Here is a 2441-nt window from a genome sequence, read left to right as displayed (position 1 = left end):
GTACATATTGTCGTCTGTGTGTGACGGTACATATTGTCGTCCGGTGTCGCATGACATAGAAACGCTAAATACCTATAATTTTCGTACCGGGTTATAATTTACGCTCCAGTCCGCCTAAGTTTAGTTCCGGTCATAATCATACTTTTAGAAATATGAAATGCATATGTTTACGCACATTTCTTGTGGGTTTTATTTCTTTTATCCGGTTATACAATAATCAAAGATTAATATCATTAGAGCGGGATTATTTATACGTCTAAGTTTGTGTTTTCAAAATTCGTCAGATCAACAGGACCCAGTTGCACGAAGATCTTTTCTCGTAATTTCGAGATAATTATCTCGTAATTACAAGATAGTGAAATGTGAATTTATTTTTATATGATACTAATCGGTGTTTGTAACACCACGCCATGCTCTCAGAAAAGATGAAACCCTGGCAGTGTTTCAGAATTATAAATAACATTTTACAAGCCTGATCCGGATATATTTTGTATCCATTTAATCAAATTAATATCTGCTGTAAGTAAAAGTATTTTGTCAGATTTCGATATAAAAGTCACAACGTCATTTTGACTTTACGTTACGGAAGGCAACTTTGAGCGCTTTGTCATCGAACTCGTCTTTCAGCAATCGAACATGCAGCCATGCAAGTCAAAGTCAAGTGAGTTAAAGTAAGAACTGAAAATTATTGTTATCAAAACAATTGCAATTGTCCTGGTTAAGGAAAACGAGTGATACAGGTATACAAACTTTACAGATTTTCCAGTTCTTCAGAACTACGGGGCCAATTTCTACCAAACGTCCTGTAAAGTATTTTATTCAAGCACTCTATTCAGAATTGTTTAAATGAAGGGTCACACCATTTTCACAGAGGAAATAATTAAAATATAGTGAAAGTATTGTGGCATCTTTTAAATACGTTTTGTCACTGGACTTGGACAGACAAAAGTGATACAAAGACATCCTTGATGAGTGGGGATTTAAAATTGTTCAAATCATGGCTCCACAGGGGGTAGAGTTTGGCCACGATCGGGGATCAAAGTTTTAAGAGAGAATGTTTAACAGTCTTCATCTCAATAATAACAGAGTCACGACGTTAATCAGGTCAGTATGCAAGCATTCCCATGTAGTGTACAGGGGCTTGTGCAAAAGTTAGTTATTTTAACATGGAACATAAAAACATATTGGAAGATTGGCCCCGCCCCACTCTTCTGGTGACACACTGCAATAATAAATGTAACTGTGAATGAACTGATGAATCAAAGGACGAACGGACCCCCCCCCATAAAAACATATTGGAAGATTGGCCCCGCCCCACTCTTCTGGTGACACACTGCAATAATAAATGTAACTGTGAATGAACTGATGAATCAAAGGACGAACGGACCCCCCCCCCCCCCATTCAAATTCAGGAATGTGTAGCTTGGGCAAAGAGAAATTTTAAGATTTCTTTTCTGCATTACAATAACTTTAGAGATACTGTTCCTCCGATTTTCCCAACAGTTTGCAACATGATGCTACATGTGTACGTATAGATCTGCGTACAACCGCCTCTAGAAAATAGATACACTTGTAACTCAGCTGTGGAAATTGAATTGTTTTAATAAATCATAAATGAATAAATAATCTTTATATTCAAAGTCGGACATACAAACAATGAACATGAGATATATACTACGTTTTTACCAGCTTGCACACTGGTGTGTGTGTGTGTGTGTGTGTGTGTGTGTGTGTGTGTGTGTGTGTGTGAGAGAGAGAGAGAGAGAGAGAGAGAGAGAGAGAGGGGGGGGGGGGGCGGCGGCTGATGCTTCAATTTACAATATAATTTCAGAGATGGAAAGAGAATTGATCACTGATATGAGTGTAAGCTTACAAGCATTAAAATTTCCAGCTACATGTATCTAAAATTTGTGATTGACAATATATTGGAAACTTATGGGAGTTGATGCTTATAATTGAATTAATCATTAGAAAAAATCATCAGTTTGAACGGAAAAAAATAAATTGTCAAAAAAGTGGGTAGGGCAGACCACCCCCCCCCCCCTACCGACCCCAACCCCCTTTATACCTACCTGATATAACATTTACAAAAGTTCAATTTGTGTAGAAAGAAAGGTGCATATATACATTTCATTAAATTCTAAAACACTCAAATAAAGGTGCATATATACATTTAATTAAATCCTAAAACACAAATTTATGTGTTCCCCTATTAATTATTTTGTCTACAAGATTCTTTCCCGAAAATCAGTCAGATCAGAAATGAATTCATTTTGAAGTACATCTATTTTGAATGCAAATGTGGGCTTTTTTCTTTTAATTTCATCAGGCTCATTAACCCCCCTCCCTAAGCTATGAGCTTTGTTATATCATGAAATAAAAGCTCAACACGAATTTTACTGATTTATGAATGCTAATATCTTATCGAATACATTTGGATT

Source organism: Ostrea edulis, chromosome 3 (assembly GCF_947568905.1).
Source record: "Ostrea edulis chromosome 3, xbOstEdul1.1, whole genome shotgun sequence".
In the NCBI taxonomy this organism is placed as follows: domain Eukaryota; kingdom Metazoa; phylum Mollusca; class Bivalvia; order Ostreida; family Ostreidae; genus Ostrea; species Ostrea edulis.
This window is presented reverse-complemented; position numbering follows the sequence as displayed.